The sequence below is a fragment of the Parambassis ranga genome, unplaced genomic scaffold (genome assembly GCF_900634625.1).
Source record: "Parambassis ranga unplaced genomic scaffold, fParRan2.1 scaffold_22_arrow_ctg1, whole genome shotgun sequence".
In the NCBI taxonomy this organism is placed as follows: domain Eukaryota; kingdom Metazoa; phylum Chordata; class Actinopteri; family Ambassidae; genus Parambassis; species Parambassis ranga.
Window position 1 is genome coordinate 708903 of NW_021144778.1, and position 20400 is coordinate 729302.

Below are 20400 nucleotides of genomic sequence, written 5' to 3' on the forward strand. Positions count from 1 at the left end.
ACTGAGTTAATCAGGGTTAAGAAACATTGGATAAACCAGATTTACCCTGACCCGAGGATCTGCAGTCTTGGGACTTCAGAGCTCACCCCACCACAAACTTTACATCACAACACATAAAACTATTGAGACTGACCTCAGAGTCTGCAGTCCACAACTCTCCAGAAAACCACGTAGCTGCTCCACATCCTGCAGGTGGTTCCCACTGAGGTCCAGATATCTCAGCTGGGAGGGGTTAGCCTTCAGAGCTGATCCCAGAGAGCTGATCTCTGACAAACCACAGCCACACAACCTAATAAAACAATACAAGACATTGATAGAGCCATTGATACCACTGATCATCTAATAATATGGGATAACATTAAAACATACAGATGACTGTTACTGGGAGGGAAGAAAATAATAATTATTCACTGAATTACTGAGCAACATTTGAACATATGAGTAGATCTGATTTGTCATCAGAGCAACAGTGACTGAAGATACACATGTCTGTGGTCCTTTTCTGTCTGTCAGTCCTGACAGATGATTTAAAAACTGGACCTCAGCCTAATAATAACATTAACTGACCTAAGAACCTGCAGTATGCAGTGAGGACTGTCCAGTCCAGCACATAGCTGCTTCAGTCCTGAATCCTCCAGCCTGTTCCAGTTCATGTCAAGCTCTGTCAGATGGGAGGGGTCGGACTTCAGAGCTGAGGCCACAACTTCCCAGTGAGTCTCTGAGAGTTTACAGTCAGAAAGTCTGTGATGACAGAAATATCAGAACATTATGAAAGGGACACGTTAAGTAGTAGCAGTGATCTCATTTGATCTGACTGTTTGACATGTAACAATAGTTCTGATCATTCTCATCATCTCATTTTGACAGTGTATTTCACTTTATTCCTCTGTTGTAGGTTCTTCCAGCTGATATTGCTGAAAGATAAATTCTTCTCTTTCATTCAGAGACTTTTAAGAGTCATTCTGTTGTGTGACATCCTGATTGAACTGTTTGTGTAATGGTATGTGTCTGCATGTTTGCATACCATGATGTTGTGCTGCAGTTTTTGCAGTCTTTGTATCTATGTAGTTTGTGCAGCACTTTGGCCACATGCAGCTGTTTTAACTACAAATAAAGACACATTTATTGTCCATTCATTCAACAGCTTCAAACAGAAACATACAAAACAATGTTTTCACAGTAGAAGAACATCCGAGACAAAAACACAGCTGATGTGATGTGTCAATGAACACAAGGAACTCCGCTGTGTGAATGTGTCTAAGAACTAAACCAATAATCTGCACTGATTGGTCACATCTGGACTCACCTGAACTTTCTGCAGTTCCTCACAGCTGGAAGCAGTCTCAATTGTCCTGCTGGTGTTGTGTTGTACTTCATCAGGTCAAGCTCATCAAGAACCTCCTCTGACATCTGCAGCATGTAGGCCAGAGCTGAACAGTGGATCTCAGAGAGTTCCTTCTCTGATCTGTTCTCTGACTTCAGGAACTCTTGGATCTCCTGATGCACTGAGAGGTCGTTCATCTCCATCAGACAGTGGAAGATGTTGATGCTTCTGTCAGGAGACACTGTATCAGTGCTTCTCTGTTTCAGGTTGTCGATGGCTGTCTGGATGGCCTCTGAACTGATCTCTGTCTGACCCAGCAGGTCTTCTAAGAGTTTCTGGTTTGAAGAGAGACCATGAAGGAAGCGAACCATCAGGTCCAGGTGGGCAGTTTTACTGTCCAGAGATTTCTCCATGACTCTGTCCAGGATGTCATCCAGAGATGACCAATTTGTCTCTTCCGAGAATGGCCTAGACATATTTTTCTCTCCCAGGAAGTTAACCAGCTCTTCATCGTCCCCATCAATGAAACAGTTTATGAGGTGGAGAGCAGCCAGAAACTCCTGAACGCTCAGGTGAACAAAGCAGAATGTTGTGACTTTCTGTTTCCTTCTTCGCTCTTCTTTGAAGATCTCTGTGAACACTCCAGAGTACACTGAGGCTTCACGGAAATCGATGCCACACTCTTTCAGATCCTTCTCATAGAAGATTATGTTGCCCTTTTCCAGCTGCTGAAGAGCCAGTTTTGCTAGTGACAAAATGTACTGCCTGGAAGCTGGTCCACATTTCTCTTTGGTCCGGTATACCTGAAACATCAGAAACTCTGCATACATCTCAGTCAGGGTCTTGGGCAGCTCTGCTCCCTCTCTGGTTTCCAACATGTCCTCCAGAACTGTAGCAGTGATCCAGCAGAAGACTGGGATGTGGCACATGATGTGGAGGCTTCGTGATGTCTTAATGTGGAAGATGATCCTGCTGGCCTGCTCCTTCTCTCTGAACCTCTTCCTGAAGTACTCCTCCTTCTGTGGGTCAGTGAACCCTCTGACCTCTGTCACCACATCCACACAGTCAGTGGGGATCTGTTTGGCTGCTGCAGGTCGTGTGGTTATCCATATGCGAGCGGAGCGCAGCAGGTTTCCACTGATGAGGTTTTTCACCAAGATATCGGTGGTGGTGGACTTAGTTACATCAACAGAGTGACTATCGTCAACATGAAGGTCCAGATGAAGGCGGCTCTCATCCAGTCCATCAAACACAAAGAGAAGCTTGAATTCGCTCTCGTCGTAGTTGCCGTTTCCTGATGATTCTAAAGCAGTAAAGATGCAATTAAGAGCCTCCTCTTTGATGCCCTTAGCCTCTGGGATACATTTATGAATGAGGTTTGCCAAACTGAACTGTTTTCCCATCCGTGGATTCAGCTGGCGGAAGGAGAAGGGGAAAATGAGATGCACATCTTGATTGGCTGTTCCTTCAGCCCAGTCCAGCATAAACTTTTGCACCAGGAAGGTCTTTCCAATTCCTGCGATTCCATTGGTCAGCACTGTTTTTACAGGTATGTATTCTCCAGAAGGATGTTGGAACATGTCTCTGGGTTTGACAGATGTCTCAGTGTCTCTGGGCCTCCAGGCTTTCTGGATCTGTTGGACCTCATGCTGTGTGTTGATGTGTATGTCAGGGCTGGCTGTGATGTACAGCTCTGTGTAGATATCAACCAGACGCTTTTTATCATTTGCCCAGCCTTCCCGTGCACACAGAATCTTGCCCTTGAAGTTTGATTGAAGAATTCTTTGGTAATATGTGATGTGGCGTGGCTCCGGTACTGGAACCATCCCATCTGTCAAAGACAGTGAGTAGTGTTAGTGTGTGTTTACACATATAGGCAGACCTTGTCTGTCTTAACTAACTTTCCCAGGCAGCTCAGTGTGTTCCTACAAAGCAAAACAGATCCATTATCATCCAAAAAACGAATTCATCTTGGCAATGCTATGGCTAAGAGAGTAAATCAAGGCAACTGAACACATGGATGGTCTTTGTTGTTTTCTGTAAACACTTCACTGCTCCCCCTAACCACCTTCACTCATGGTACAAACTACTAATAAATAAACTTAACTTGAGCTTCTATGTTAAAATAACAAAACATATCAAAACATATGAGTTTTAATGGACAATCAAGTGTCAGTATTAGTGTGAGTGTAATGTGGTAGTTTTGTTTTTGCAAAAACAAAAAAAGCTGGAACCTAAAACTCCTGATCCAAAAACAGGAGAACAAAGAAAAAGGGCGTCTCCCTCCTACAAGCTGCAGCTACACATGACAATATATACAAAGCTATTTACAAATGACAATGACTGATCCAAAAGCAAGATGGACTCCAGCTACACAAACACATCAACACAACAGGTACTCAGACACAGACTAAAGACACACAAATCATCTGGCTCATGTGAGAGTGGAAGTGAGGAGGACATGAGACTAAAAAGACACCTGGGACATGCTAGCAGGTCACAGTCCATATTCACTCCAATGACATCACATCCAGACGTTTGATGGACAAAAGCCTTTTTCTTGTTGCATATGTGGGTCAGAACAATAAGGATCCAGTAAGTGTGCAATGACACTGTGACTGAATACAAGAGACAAATGTCCATTAAAGACAGGACTTCTGATGGACTGATAGAACACTGACTCATGCACAATAACATGAGGAAAGACTGAGTCAAACTTACACTTCCTCAGCCCAGGTTTTAACCACTGCTCTCCACCATGCTCCACCCTGCAGGAAGAAACACAGTCAGAATGATTTTCTAACCAACATGAGCGGTCGAAAATGGATGGATGGACAAAGAGCAAAACTGGTTCGGTGAAACAAAAGGCTGAACCCAGTTTTCTAAGCTTTAGGCATACACTAGGGCTAGACAAAGAGTTATCCATCCAGGGACACAAGATGCTCTGGCAAGGAGTACAGGGACAGATTCACACTAAGACCCCGTTTCCACACAGGTATGTGTAAAAAATAATTTCCTTGCCTCCATTTTCCAAAATAAGATCGTGCACATGTTTTATTGGGATAACCTTATTAGTGAGAAAACAGGACACTCATAGTATTTTTGACTAAAACCATCTTACATATGTTCACAAAGAAACCAGGGAAGATGAAGCATTTGCTAATGATAATATGGAGTAAGGAGGCGTTCAGTTCATGTGTTATATAATATTGTTCATATTATGATGTTAAAATACATTTTCCTCTCTCTGTTTTTTTGAGAGTGGTTTAAAAAAAAGAAAATGGGAGATGAGTAGTTCTAGTATGGAAAGTAATGGTCCAGCCAAATTGTCTCATGTTAATGTTGATATTTATAATCAGTTAAGTTGATAATGAGAATATTTATAATGATCATTGAGAGGCCATGTTTTACATGGTACATGGTTGTGTATACGTGTGTTTATATGTCCTTATCTATATGTAAAGACATATTCTGTTATGAGAATATTATTGTAACCCTATTTTGGCCTATACAGGCCGGGTCCCTTTTCTTTATGTGGATCCCTGGGTTCAAGATCTTTCAGAGCCGAAAACTCTGTTTATATGTAAACGAAGGGAAAAGTAAAGGTAATACGAGTAAAATATAGAAATATATGTTGTTCCCTCATGATGACACTGGTGTTCAGGCCTGGGTGTCCTCACAGAGCTTACCTCTTATTGAGGTCATCGATGAGCAGCTGCTCGTGCGTCTGGAGGATGTGGTAGAATTTATCTTTGGCCTCTGTTCCAGCTTGCAGGAACGTGTAGAGCTCCCTGACCTTGTCCTGGTTGGTGGGCTGAGCTCTGATCCGATCATATGCTTCCTGCTGGATGACCGAGCCCAAGAGCTGGTCCAGGATGGGGTCGATGTTGCTGATTCTCTGGATCAGGTCGGCTCTGTGTTCATCCACAAAGTGCGTGTCTGAGAGGAGAGCAGAGAAAGATGATGACCTCTGTGGTGCGTTCAGGAACCCCTGCCCTCTGTCCTGTGAGGACTGATGGGCTTCAGGGTGTATAGAACGCTGAGTGCCTGACATTTCCCAGTTTGGGATCAATCAAAGAATAAAGATCATCAGTCTATCAGCTGGTTTATGGTGTGTTCAAGAGGAACTGGTGCTGACCTTTGGACTCTGCCCTCTTTGTGAGGTCAGAGAGGTCAAAGGTCAGGTCAGTAAAAACCCAAATACTCGCACTGAGGTGTGTGTGGTGTACAGAGAGAAGACTGTACTCACGGTCAGCGGGCTTTGCCATCAGTCCAGCTGTGTCTTCAGCTGAAACAGAGAAGGAGACACCGTCAGTGACAGTGGCTGGACCTTCAAAGTTTGAACTAGCTGCAAGTGAAGTAGCTGTGAACAAGTGTAGAACCTGCAGAGTTATAGAGTTGTCTGAAGAGGTTTCACTGCTCCTCCAAGCAGCTTCATGCAGTTCTAACATGCCTCTCGTTTCAGGTGTCTTCACTTCCTTGTGTCTCCTCTGCTGATCACCTGCTGGCCCTAATGTGTCTCACCTGTGTCCTGTTTTTTCCTGCTCCTCGTGTGTTTTTCTTGCTGACATCTTTCAAATATAGTATCACAATAAATAATCTACAGAAATACATTTGAAAGTAAATATTTATATATTTATTCTCATAATAAAGGCACAATTCAAGTCCATATTTTAGGAACTAATTAACATGTACTAATGTAATGTTTACTCATTAATTTAAACTCCTGAATAAAGATTACAGGCACTTTCTGAGTGCAAAACGTTACAAGCTCTTTAAGGAAATATCAACCCACATTTATTTCAGTGTAGAAATGTGAGCTGTTTAGTTGGTGTTAGTTGTGTCAGTGTAATAAATGTCAGATTATGTTGAAATGACTTAACACAGTCTTGTTAGCTTCACATAATTTAGTTATTTCGATTGAACACAACTAAGTTCTGTGGAACTTGTTGACATAACTATATTAAGTAAATTGGACAACTTCATCAAAGGGGAACTGTGCATGTCACACAGCCAAGTGCTGTCACCTGGTGTCAGGTGTAGGTATCAGGTTGGTGATCGTTCAGTTTACTCAACAATGTTGTGTTGAATTGACTTAGTTGGTTTGTGTTGCTTCAACAAGTTTACATTTTAAGTTTAGGTTTTAAAACCAAACACACAAATGTTAATGAAACTGCACATAATTACATTTATTTGATCCAACAACTCACTGAGATCACTTTCACTACCTGGGACTGTCAAACAGCAGGCCCAGGTATGAGGGTACAACACTGCACTTTTCACACTTTTATATGCCTGGGTCCAGTAGACCCAAACATCCTGTATATAATAGAAATGTGTGTGTGTGGGTCAATGAAAATGTGTTCAGATATATGTTCATCACAGTCAATGAGCCAGGGCCAGTGAGTCTCAGTTTAAAACAATAATTGGTTGGATCATTTTTCTGTTGATGAAAAACACAAAGGGTTCCACAGACAGTCAGAGTCAGTTTGACCTTTGACCTCATGCTCCTCATGTGCTCTAACATGCACTGTGAGCTGTAAGTCTTATACAGACAGGTGTGTGTCTGTCCTCATCAAGTCCAATCAGCATCATCAAACACAGCTGGACTGAAGGTTAGAACCATCTGAATCATATTTCACTTTTTGTTTTTCAATCTGCAGAAATGTTTCCTGTCAACATGGGGTGCTGTGTGTACAAAAAATAACTGAAATGATTTCAAATGGCTGCAGCTGTTTATGTGAGCAGATGCTGTGACTTAATGACTGGAATGTTTAATCATTTATTTCATTTCATCCCAAAAGGACCGGATCAGGACTGACCTCACGTTTTTAACCTCACATGTAACACCTTCAGGTCACCCCCAGGTTCTCATGTACAGACTGAAGGGGATATTTGACATCACATACTGTATGTCTGTGTGTATATTAATAACACACTGTAAAGTCTTTCAGTTGGTTCATAGCCTGTCCAAAATACTGTAGAGTTCAGATAATTGCACTGAAGATGTGAATGGGTTAACAGTAGATCAAACAGATATGAGTGCAGTGTCATCCACACGTCAGGTAGATTTCTCTGGAAGGATTTGTGATGAGATGGGCTCCAGCCCCCTGTGAGCCTGCACTGCAGGACAAAGCGGGTTACTAGAGAATGAATGGATTTGTGAGGATCAGTTGTAATTACGCAAGTGTACCACTAGGATGCACTAATTACCTGTCACTATGTGTGGATATATAATCTGAGTTTCAGAGAGGGAGCGATTGTAGAACAGACGTTTCAGTTAAACAACAATAAAGATCAATCAGTTACACTGCAGTAAAATCAATGAGGTGGTCAAACTGATCACTGATCAGATATTGACAGATTCTCACCTGCTGAGTCAGCTCTGACTTCCAGAAGTTTCCAGCTTCATGTGTGGAGCTGCTCATCTGCTGCTGTCTGTCAGGAAATGAACAAGAAGTAACTCCAGAGAAACCACGACTTTAACCCTATCTACCCCAAGGGACCCAAATTTGGGGGCTTTTTCATGCACCCAAAGAATAAAAGCCATATAACACTGTACTAACCATGTAAAAATAATCATATTGCATATCAAATTAAACATTGGAAACTCTACTTCAAGCACATATAAGCCATCTTTACACACATCAAACATAACTTCAACACCATGCAAATCAATCATCACTCATCAAAATAAAATTCTCATATCAAAGTCGACACACTTGCCACATTCTTATTGCTAGCTCTGTGATACTTTAAGTCACACAAACAAGGTGTCATATGAAAGCTGAGACTTTACCCATTGACACTCTTACAGTTGTTTTGCTATATTGTAAATATTTGGTGAATTAGAATATAAAGAACATAAAAGTAAAAAAATCATGAGTAATAAAAAATTCTGTCTTTCTTCTGTAAATTTGCAATAATCAGTCATATTTGTGTCAGGGTTCGTCAGGGGGAGGACACAATTGCAGAGGCACAGAGCGGTTACAGCTAACAAAAAGCTCCTTATTCAAAGCCAGGAAGGCAAAACAACACAAAAACCAACAATCACACTCAGCGTGGTAAAACTACATAAAGGAAAACAGGCACAGGGCGTAAAAAGGCAGGAACAAAAACATAAGAACAAAGCAACTACCTGGAGCACCCCGAGGTCAGGCAGAAGTACATGGCATGGTAGGCGAGGATCAAGGCATGGCATGGACGAGACAAGGACAGAAACAAACCCCACACCAGACAAGACGAACTAGCAAAGACAGAGAGGAAGACACAGACTATATACAAAGGGACCAGGGAAGACAACGGGACACAGGTACCACACATGAGGGCAGGTGATCACACAAGGAGGGAAACCACAGGAAGTAAAACTCAAGACAATGCACGGGGGGGCAGGACTACCAAAGTAAAACAGGAAGCACAAGACAAGACAAGAACTAAACACAAACCCAGAGAAACAAAACACCAGGACTACAGGAAAATAACTAAACACAGATTAAACTAAAAACCCAAAACCAGGAAAACAAAACCATAAACAAACTCCAGGTCGTGACAATTTGAGGGCAATAAACGCTTGGTTCAGATAGGCCAACATGTCTGTGTTTATTCAAGACTAAAAATATTAGGATTAGACATTTATTATGTTTGTGGAGGACTTTTTTGGGGGGAGAATGTGGCAACGGTCGTTTAGCTTACAATGCATTTTCTTTGGTGAGTCTAGCACTAATATTACTACTACCTGTCAAATCTACTGGTTCTGACCTTTTGATAGAGGTGTCAATCACCCTAATCAACCTGCATATTTGACAAGGTATTAGCTTAGCATTAAGTGGGCGTGGCCTATCTGCTTTATACATCTGTTATAACCTATAGATGTGTAATAATGTATGTATACAAGTAGAAACTGATGTGAATAGAAGTGATGAACACCAATAGTGACTTAAACGTGGAATATATAGTTTGGTTCATTAAATTTTAAGACATTTAAAAATTTCTACATAGGTTGGACTAAACCCTCTGTAATCTTGTTTCCCTTAATTAGAATGAAATAAAAACTTGGCAGACATAATGTCCACAAACTTAGCACCAGATTGAGATAAGTAGATTGCTTCATCTACATCATTTGTAAGGAGATATTCATTGTAAAAGTGTAGATTTTCAACAGACGAGGACATTTTTGATCATTTCTGCTTTGTGCCATCTTAATTTACAAAGAGCCAGAGGCATACAAACTAATACTTACACAACTGTGAACATCAGCAGCTCAGTGAAACAACACAGAAAATAAAATCACTGTTTCCTAAAACAAATCTGCTAACACACAACAAAGAAGAGTTACATTCAGGATTTTTTAAACTGTGCAGCTCAGTGAAAACAAACATCACAGAAAGTCATCCAGTCGGACCGGTTCTGACACTCCCTGCATTTCTCACTGATCATGTGACCTGAGAGTTTGTTCAACTACAAGTAAAAAACACACTGATCTGATAAACTCAGCATAAACCAACATTTTCTATTTAAAGTGGTTTTAGACGAGTTGTTCTGAGTTTCAGAGAGGGAGCGATTGTAGAACAGACGTTTCAGTTAAACAACAATAAAGATCAATCAGTTACACTGCAGTAAAATCAATGAGGTGGTCAAACTGATCACTGATCAGATATTGACAGATTCTCACCTGCTGAGTCAGCTCTGACTTCCAGAAGTTTCCAGCTTCATGTGTGGAGCTGCTCATCTGCTGCTGTCTGTCAGGAAATGAACAAGAAGTAACTCCAGAGAAACCACGCCTTGAAAACAGGACACCTGACACAACACTGACATGAATGGGTTAACAGTGGATAGAACAGGTCTGAGTGCAGAGTCACCCAGCTGTCAGACCGGTTCTGACACTTCCTTCATATTTCACTGATCATGAGACCTGAGGGCTGATTGTAAAGAAAAACACCAGAAGTTACACAACTTGTTGTGAAGCATCAGTTACAGTGTGACTCTGACCTGTGTTGTTGTGTTGAGCAGATGGAAATGCACTGTGCTGCTTCAGACATGACTTTCATCTGTCAGCTTTGCATCACATGCTACATGACTGCAAAACACTTTGTGCACTTCTTATGTCTGTGTCTGTGTTTTTACAGCAGCAGTGACATCATGAGCAGAGCAGCTCCACCTCTGCAATGTGGCCGGAGTGATGTCAGAACCAGACTGACTGAAAGATTGACCATATTTTCTGGATCTGGCGCTCATATAGCTGTCTGGACTTAGCGACCTATCGACCAATCAGAAAATTGAATTCCTTGTTGCCAGGTGAGGTCTGAGGCTCAGCTGCAAGCACACGTTCCATGAATGCTCAGAGCTCAAAGTGTGGACAAGCTAGAGAACGTCAGGAGAGGGACAGAACAGCTGCCATCACATCTGTGATGAGACGTCAGGACACAGGCTGACTAATTCTATATTTTAATATATAAATAAGTCGCATCTGAGTATAAGTCGCACCCCCAGCCAAAGGATGAAAACAAGTGGGACTTATAGTCCGGAAAATACGGTACTTTATGAATCCCTGTAGGGAAGCCTTTAATCACCAGGAGCCCTCACTCTGGAACCAGGTGTAAATCTGGATTAAAGAGGCAGAAACCACCTCCACCTTTAAGACCAGACCTACAACCTTTGTGTTTAGCAGGTGGTGCAGCTAGTCTACACTGTAGTGTGTAGGGCTGATCCATCCATTTCATTATTTACAGTGTTTATAAGGTTATTATAGTGAAATATATCAGTGTCCTCTGCAAATAATATGCATGTTAATCATTTAGATACATTGAATACATCATTAATGTACAAGTTGAATATTTAAGGGCCTAATACTGACCCCTGGTGGTCACCACAAGCAATGCTAAGACACCTAGAAGAAAACTGCCATCTCCACATATTGTACTCTGTCAGTTAAATCAGTTATTTAATAACTGATGTTCTTCAATAAATGTTTCTAAGCGATCATTAAACAGTGTTTCAAGGACTTTAGAGAAGTGAGGCAGCAGTGAGGCTGGTCTGTAGTGTGTGAAGTTCTGTTTGTTTCCATTTTTGAACAGTGCTGCAACTTTTCATGTCCATTGGGACACAGATGCTTTGAAGTGACAGGTTCCAGATGTGTGTTAAGGCTGTTGTCATGTTATTAATCAGCTTTTTACTGATATATACATATCAATAGCAGGACAGTCTGTGGAGAAGTTCTTTTTATGTGTTGGCAGTATTGATCACTTCTTGCTCACTAACTGCAGACAGAGAGATTCAGTTACTATTGATGGTTCTGATATTTAGCTCTGTTACATGATCAGGGATTTTGGATGCTAGGTCTGGACCAACTGTCTCATTCATATTGCATCACATTTCTGTTTATGACTTGATGATGGGAGCAGTTGATCCAATGTTCTCCAGTTCTCCAAAGTGGGAGTACACATTCTGCTACACAATGGTTCAACACATGACAGTAATGTAATGTCACATGACAGTGTATTTATCTCTGTGTCAGTGGAGCAGAACAGCTGATGAGGCTCTTGTTCATGTGGTGGTGAAAGCCCCCCAGTCTTTCTCTATAGTGGCTGATCAGGGCTTTAAAGAGTCTGTGGGAAAGCCAGACCCCACATCCAGCCTGCCTTCTAGAAAGGCTCTAAAGAAGATGGTGGATGACAAATATGAGAAGGAGGCCGAGGCTCAACTGCAGAGGGTGGAGGGAGGGAGTCTGACTTCAGACATGTGGACCTCCATTAATATGGATGCACATCTTCAGTCACTTGCCGTCTTGTCCTCAACAATGCAAAGCTAACAGATAGCAACTGGCTAACGACTATGAGACTGCTGGAGGGGACTGGTTGACAGCCCTGTGTTCTTGCTGTGAGTATGTGCAAACCTCTGTCCTTAACAGAGGAGGTGGCCTCAGACATCATCTTTGTAGTCGTTAGCCAGTCATTAGAAACAGCAGACTCAGACAGCCAGGCCAACACAGGTAAGTATGGACACATTTAGTGCTATTGTTTGTTTGACCCAGACCCACCCACTGAGGTCCTCCTCCACATATAAACCATGTTTCCCACCAACAGGTAGAACTAATGAAGCTGCTTGGAGGAGCAGAGAAACGTCTTCAAGAAAACTCTACAAGTCCAGACGCCTTGCTTCAGTGGTCTCTATGAACATGACCTGGATGACATGTAAACATACAGTGTGCTCTTTGTAATCTGTATTCTGGCTCTAAAACAAGTGCCCCTTGTGAGAGTTGAAGTCACAATCTTCAGATTATGAGACTGACTCGCTGCCTACTGCACTAACGAGGCTCAGAAAGAGGTGAAACATGGTCTTTTTTCTTTTTCTTTTTTAAATGAAGACATCTACAGGGCTCATGCTGGCTACTGCACCAACAAACATTCTTAATTTAAATCAAATGAGTGTGTTCTATAAAAAGGCTCTAAAGGTAAAACATCACAGTAATTCTTCCTGTGACACCTTCACTACCAGTGATGGTAAGTGCTCTTGTTTCAAATGTGATGTGCACTGTACCACTGAAGCTCGTCTGTGAAGTGTAGTGCCTCTGTGTGTGTATCACAGTGATGTTAACAGAAGTCAGATAGGTCTGTTAACACATATAAAAACAACATGCTGAACAACAGCATAGATGTGAAGGTGAATATATGTCCCCTCACATGTTCCTCAGTTAAAAGGGTCATTGCGTTGGCCGGGAATCGAACCCGGGCCTCCCACGTGGCAGGCGAGATTTCTACCACTGAACCACCAATGCTGTGAAAAGCTGACATCTAGTGGTGCCATCGCAGGTTGCAGCCTCCTCATTCCAAAATCAATCCCTCCTCCACATAAAGTCAAAATTTATAAATTCGCATTACATGAGCGGTTGTGTGTAATGACGCGGCTCACCAGCAGAGGGCGTGTGACGGAGCAACAAGCAGGAAACTACAGGGGAGAAGAGACACAAGCATCCACAGATCACAACAGACACACTCAGCTCTTCTCTCTGAGACCATGATGATACCGTCACATATCATCACTGCACATGTTTTTGGCTGCACGTCTGGAAATGAGAGGAGACAGAACATCATCATACATGTTGCATTAGTAAAGTCACATGACATGCACCACTGTAAACAAAGGAAACCACATATTCTCAGACTCTTAGAACACAGAGCTGAAGGATGAATGTAAGACAGCAGTTTGTTGCTCTCTGACTTTTCTGCCATGTTCAGTTCGTAGCTGCAACACAAGCACAGTCAGAGTGTAGTTATGATCAGCAGACATGAATAAACTCCATGAACTCCACAGTCCTCCTGAACAGATGTGTGTTATCTTAAGAATAACATGCAAAGAATATTGGAGAATACAGACCATAAATCCACAATATAGAAGTAATATATACAGTGAAATACAGAAGACTGAGCCATCTGAGGCTGCACTGCAGCGCCACCTGCTGGCAGAGCGCCGTCACAGCAGGGACACAGTTAGTGACATAAAAGCTGTTTTTATGTCACAGTTCTTTACACGTGATGAACACAATAAATGAAACAAATGTACAAAACAGTTACATCACACTTAAATTGTTCTGATCTATAAACATTGATCATGAATAGGTACAGATCAAACAAACTGTCCGGTCCAATCAGCTTCATGTTTCTGTTCTGGCACATCGTTGACACATTCAAATCCTTCACGATCATTTATTGTCAAATCGCACATCCCTAGTTAGAGAGAGCAGACTCAATCTCATCCTCTCCACACTTGGACCAGAGATTGTGCTGGACTGTCCTTTTGACTTCCTCCAGTCTGGTTTCACAATCTTTCATTGTCTTTCCCAGTTCTGCCTGCAACTGCACGCTCAGCTTAGCTTCTTTATCCACCCCTTCAGCCTCTGTGATGTCCGCCAACAGTCCGGTCCAGTAGTCATCATTACTCCGTGACTTTCCTGGCATGAAGGGTAAGTGTTTTGAACTCCTCTTGTAGCTCAGTCTTTGTCATGTTCCCAGCAGCCCAGCTCAGGTAGTTTGCTTGTTTGGTGAAGGCACTTTTCAACTGACAACTCAAAGCTCTTCTTTTCCTTTTATTGCAAGTTGGTATGATGACATTAAGTTGCAGTGGCAATGGTGATTGCTTGGTTTGGTTCGATTAGAATCACTTAACCGCCTAGAATCGCCTAGGTTGATAACCTTAAAGACAAATTAAACCTGGTGTTAAACACTTTTCAAGATAACACAAGAAACTTAACTAAAGCATAACATTGTAGCTATTTTTGCTAACTAAACAGCTTTCATTTCAACTTCAACTTAAATTGTTCATGAACACAAGTAGTACATTTGTCTATTTACAAAGTCCAGTCTTTACCAGTTGTCTTTGTGTCTTGCCTTAAGCTGAGAGCTCCATGGTGCTGAGGCTTACTGACTGTAAGGTGTGTGATCCATGCTGCTTCTGCTCTGCTCCATGTGCTGATCTGTAGCTCATTGATTGCTGAGCTCCATCTAGTGGACAGACAGTAGAAGTGAATCAGGAAATGTCTTTCAGACACTTGTTGGACCGGTTTCACCGTCACTGACGTGTTCAGACTGTGAGGCTGTGAGGAAGTGACGGCGTCCTCAGATCAGATTGTGTCAGACAGCAGGACTGAGGAGGACCAGGAGCAGCTTCTTCTCCACACAGGAAGCTGGAAAGTGTCTGTAAGTCCATCTGAACTGATCCAGCAGGTGAGAGTCCTTCCAGAGAAATCTCTCCATGTCTGATCACACTGTGCTGCATCACTGACTGATGGTACAGTACAGATGTTTCTGCTGCTGATTGGCTGCTTTCTCTTTGCTCTTTGATGACTTTTATAGCAGATGAACAGCTGTTTCAGAACAAGTTGTTACTTGTAGTGTTTTTCTGTTCGAGTCACAGCAGACTGTAGAACACAGCTCTCAGGTCACATGATCAGTGAGGAATGCAGGGAGTGTCAGAACCGGTCTGACAGCTTTCTGAGTTTTTGTGTTCACTGAGCTGTGTGGAGTTACTGTAATTCAATTCATGTCAGACAGACAAACAACAAGCGTCTCTGTTGATCGTTCTCTCTGTAAAGTTCAGCAGCTTCATTTGCTCTGAAACTCAGATCGACTCGTTCAAAGCTTCAAGCGGAGAAAAGGTCGCTTTATTCTGACTTTATCAGATCAGTCTGTTTCAGGTTTAACACGCCTGTGCTGCGTTTTATTTTTCATGAATTCATATCGATGATTGAAACTCATCAGAAGAAACATTTTCTCTTCTAATATTTGCCATGAGGAGAAGTGTGTCAGTCCTCAGAGCTCAGACAGTAGCTGCTCATGTGTTTGTCCTTTCTATAGAAAACAGTCCACAGACTGTTACAGAGGAAGGTCTCAGTGCTTCACTCAGTCTGTTCACACTGTGACAGAAACACACATGAACACATGTTCATTTATTCACATGTTCACACATGGAGAGAAGTGACAGAATTCTGAAGCAAACACTGAATGTGTGTGTGCACTGTTCCACTTACAGCATGTGACATCAATAATAACAGCATCAGAGATGTTGGTGTGTTTACAGACTCACCAAAATAAAAGCCTGAGAACCAAACCTGGTCTGAGGCTCTGATGCTAAGCTAACAGCATGATTAGCCTGTTAGCATCTACATGAAGGATCAATAACAACATGCTGACTGTGTGTTTCTGTGTCATGTTGCTGTGTTTGTGTGAAGGTGTGAGCTCTGCTATGAGTCAGTGTGAGGACAGAGAGGAGGGAGTCCCTCCCTCTAAAAGACCTAAGTGTGGGGACCATGAGAGCCGGACCAAAGCTCAGAGGTAAGAGGACCGTCTCTGACTGTCCATGACTCTTCTCCATGTCAGAGCTCACACTCACATTATTCACACATCTGTGTGTTCAAGACCAAAGCAGCAGCACACTGCACACTCTGCTGGACCTGGACCTGGACCTGGACCTGGACCTGGACCTGGACCTGGACCTGGACCTGGACCTGGGCCTGGGCCTGGGCCTGGACCTGCCAGCTGTGTGTCCATGAAGAGTGATTGGTCAAAGGATCACCCCCCTTATTTCAAAGATGTTGATCCATCTGAGGGTCAAAGGTCAGAGTTAATGTCACAGCTGCAGTTTGTTTCCATCATTATTAAACATTTAAAGTGTAACATGATGTTCAGCATCATTTTTCCAGAAGAAGCTCAGAGTCAGTGTTTGTGATTCTATCAGGATCCAGGATGTGAGAGCAGACTCTGCTGGACCTGGACCCAGCTGTGTGTCCATGAAAAGTGATTGGTCGATGATTGAGCCCTTTGATTTCAAAGCTGATCAGCCATCTGATGATCAAAGGTAAGAATCACTCTGGAAGTGTCTCCATGCTGTGATGAGCTCTGCTGGACTCTTGGGGTTGTATGTGTCTGTTTGCTCTGCAGGTGGTTGATGGTTTGGAGCATCTGTAGCACAGAGTAATGCATATTTACAGTGCTGCTTCAAAGTGTATGAATCATTTAAAATCTTCTATATGTCTGCATAAACATGACTTAAACATCTGCCTCACTGTACTAGAAAGGCAGCCCACCGAAACAAAGTATGGAAAGACATTTCAGTAATAAAACATTTAAATAAATGATAGATTCATACACTGTATGTAAATATTATTGTGCTGCCCCCTATAGTCAGCCAAAATTCTATGTTTGAGTTGAGATTGTCCTACGAGGCTTCCGTAGTAGCATAATGGTTCCAGAGCCAAGTGGAAAGTTTCTGCTGTGTTTTTTCATCCTGCTACATGTTTTTTAGTCGTCTGAGAATATCTGTCTGTAAGTATTATGTTTCATAAGCCCTTACCTTACGTCATGCGCTCATAGGAGGCACTTTAAGTTATTTAAGTTTAAGAAAACGGGTTAAAAGTGTGACGCTAATAGCGCTAGCGACCTTATGGGTTTTTCAATGCAAATTAGCATTGTGCTAATCGCTAGCGGTTTATGCATTTTTCTGTTGTCTAGCTCAGCTATGTTTTGTCGGCCTGCAGAATTCAGCATTGATCGTGTTTCGGGTCATATTTATGCAGAAATATAGAAAGTTTGACCAACTTCCCAAAACGACTGTAGCTGTCAGCCTATATGTAGCTAGGAGCTAGTCTCCTCCTCCTCAGATTCCCAGGGTCCTGGTTTGGATTTTTGCACGTACCTCACACTGCTGATTATTCTGACTTGAACACAGCCTGTGCAGAACTTTAAGGTGGCTTCTGTTCTTCGGTGTTTTTGGTTGAATTTGGTCAAATTGTGATCAAATAAATTGTGTGATAACAGTTTTTCAGTCTCTTGTAGTGGCCATCATGGACACTGATCCAGCTCTGTGTCCATGAAAAGTGAACATTTCAAAAATGTTGATACCACTTTAAGTCCTGTTTCTGTAACTTAGCAGTAGGGATGTCCCGATCCGATCACATGATCGGAAATCGGGCCCGATTACGTGATTTCAGACTCGATCGGAATCGGACATTACCTCCCGATCAGGACTCGGATATATACTTTTTAGGGCTGTCAAAGTTAACGCCTTCTGTGCAGGGTGGCTCTGTGTCTTGTAGTGTAGGGGTATGACAGCTGCTTTTGGTGCGACAGGTCCTGGTTCGAGACCTCGATGTGCTGCGTGTGTGAAATCTCCCAGTGTGGCGGCACACGCACACACAGGCCTGTCGATAAACAATAAATCAATTAATTGCACGATAACTTTAAATGGGCTCGATAAGTTTTTCGGCCGCGATAAATTACATTTGCACGCTTGTTTGTTTTCCTCTCTCTCTCTCGCTACCAAAGAGGCTGGATGACAAAAGGCGTCACTCGGTGCGTCGTAGCGTATAAAGTGTGCCGGCCGTCAGATTTAATATGGCCCGCGGCTTCTGTCTTAAAATGTGTCGAATCAACAGGTAGTTCTTATTTTTTAACTCATTGTGTGACGTTTACAGGATGTTCTGAGCAGACCACGGTCAGCTCGCTGTCTGCGTCGCCACGGTGCGTCACAGCGCTGCAGGGCTTGGACGTTACAGCAACACAGAGAGCTGTGAAGCTGCACAACACCGGTTCAACACTTCGACACAATTCACCACAAGACTAAACATGCTTATGAATACAACGTGCCATCAGAGAGAGTCCGCGTTGTACGAGTGAAGTTCTCTGCCTTCTTACTGGCGGCACTCGCTGCAGCGCCACCCAGTCTAGTCCTCTTGCCCAGTCCTCTGGTGCCAGCTCTGCTATTTTATGTGTTTCTGTCTACATGGTGGCGTTTGTAAAATTCGCTGATGCGCATACACACACGCAAACGCGTGCGCACACAAACACATGTGCGCACAGGTGAGCCCACTCCCAGCAGCAGGTAGAGTGCGTGTTGTTTGGCTCTGTTGCTCATGACGTGCTAGTTGGTTTGACTTAACTCCATTGACTATGCTCAGATAAGCCATGGTAATAGGCCTACCAATATCATTAATAATAACAATAATAATAATAGTGTTGATGATTGGGGGCCTTTCCAGTGTTAAATGTTCTTTAGAAATCGTGACAGGCCTACACACACACACACACACACACACACACACAGGTTTTGCCGCAATGAGTGCCTTTATAGAAAGTATCGGATCGGGACTCGGTATCGGCAGATACTCAAAATCAAATGACTCAGACTCGGACTCGAGGGCAAAAAAACCTGATCGGGACATCCCTACTTTGCAGAGTTCTTCAATGATCATGTGGGTCTGCTTGGCTCTGTAAAAGACCCATAAGCAGGTCTGTGTTTGTAGATGTATAATAGAAAGTATCAGTATGTATTTATGTTGTCATGTTATCATCTCATGGTGGTTTCTGAAGGCTTTAAGTAAAGGAAATAACAAAGGTCTGCAGTGTCATGTGTTACAACCGGCCAATTCAGAGTGGTTGCGATTCTTTCAAAGGCACTAAAATAGCAATCCACCTCAGACTCTCTGAATGGTGGCACTAAAGCAATGTGCTTGCTCACATCAAATGTGTCACGAGGAGAATGAGGAACCTGTCGTGAGGCAGATGGGTGTGGAGTCGCAGAGGGGAGACGCTCTAGCTCTAAGGCCCTCACCTTCAGGTGCATGGCCTCCACCTCTAACTCGCGATTTCTCAAATCAATTTCTTTTATTCTGAGAGTTAGCTGCATCTCCTCTGCCGTCATAGCAGGCGTAACAGACGGACCAGAGGGAGCGGTTGGGCTGGGCCGCACCGTGTCACGGGAGCTCACGTCAGCTTTCGCCGCCTCCTCTACAGAGGGCACAGACACACACAGACCTTCCTCCACCAGCTTTTCCTGCAAAAGCTCTTTCAGTTCCTCCTTTTTAACGTTTTGAGGCACTCTGACCTGAAAACGCGCAGCAATCATTAATAAAGCCACCTTCCTACACTTGTCCAACTGCTGGACTGTAGGATTCTTCACAAAATACTCTAGATCAAACTCCATATTCAGAGCAAAACTGTCAACCAGTATTATGCAGAGTAATATGAAAAATACAATATTCCAAAAAAAACGACGAATTGCCAATTACTTACTGACACGAATCAAAACACGAACGAGCCAAATTTAACTTACCGATAACAAACGTTTTACTTACCAACACGCTTTCAAAAGAATCGACGAGCCCCCAATTTATGTTACAACTGGCCTAGGGGAAACCTAGTTGTAGCATAAAGTGACTCTTCCCTCCTGTTCCGACTCCCAAGGTAGATATGAAAAAATATCAACGACGAATGGAATTTATATAAATGTATTTATAAACGAACCGAGACAACAGAAACCTTCAGGGTGAGCAATGCCAAAATAACAAACAAAAAAACTAAGGTTCTCAGCTCCTGTCTTTCCTGAACAAAAGAAAAGAGATTCAAACAAAGATACAGGTGACTTCCCTGACTTCCTAACAAAAAACAGGAGAAAACGAATAAACAAAAACGGCTTCTCACCCCTACTCAAATGTGCCTGGTATGTAATAATAACTTAAATTCAATTACTCTTGGTAAAGCCAAAATCAAACGACGAGTCTAAATTACATAAATTAATATTCACAGTCT

The 20400-nt window shown here is 42.6% G+C and overlaps 1 long non-coding RNA gene across 1 annotated transcript; it reads right to left on the reverse strand.

Moving 5' to 3' along the window:
* Nucleotides 1-228: 228 nt before the first annotated feature.
* Nucleotides 229-1353, reverse strand: LOC114430272 (uncharacterized). The gene is made up of 3 exons (XR_003669978.1): nucleotides 1307-1353; nucleotides 568-741; nucleotides 229-289 (listed from the first exon to the last, which is right to left on the reverse strand). It is a non-coding gene; the product is annotated as an uncharacterized LOC114430272 (long non-coding RNA).
* Nucleotides 1354-20400: the final 19047 nt, after the last annotated feature.